Source organism: Pongo pygmaeus, chromosome 13, assembly GCF_028885625.2.
Source record: "Pongo pygmaeus isolate AG05252 chromosome 13, NHGRI_mPonPyg2-v2.0_pri, whole genome shotgun sequence".
Lineage (NCBI taxonomy): Eukaryota > Metazoa > Chordata > Mammalia > Primates > Hominidae > Pongo > Pongo pygmaeus.
Window position 1 is genome coordinate 84,589,416 of NC_072386.2, and position 513 is coordinate 84,589,928.

Consider the following 513-nt stretch of genomic DNA (forward strand, 5'->3'; position numbering starts at 1 on the left):
CTATATGTGTGTGTATATATATATATATATGGCGTATGTGTGTATGTATGTGTATGATATCAGAAAAAAATAACCTATTCATTGTGGGGGAAAAAAGAGCCTGACTTTTGAGGTGTATAAGCATGGAGTCAGGTTCAAATCAGGCTCTGATCTTTCTGGCTCTGTGATATGGGGCAGGGCATATTACCAAGCTCAGCCTCAGCATCTCTACCTGTGAAATGGGCTTGATTCAGTACCTACCACACAGGGCTGCTGTAGTATGTATGAATTAATGTTTGTGAAATATTTAGCATGGTGCCCGACACATGGTACTCAGTAAGAAACAACTATTGCTATTAAGTGCTTTGCACTTTGGTTTTCACAGAGCTAACAATTTTTACTGTCTAGCTTTGTGTCTTTGAAAGATTTTTGAGCTCTGAGAATGACCTTTTAAGACCTCAACACTTCTGGAAGAGGTCACACTTTGAGCTTCAATAGCTAGCATTTTTGTCAATTAGTTAACAGTGTGCTCAA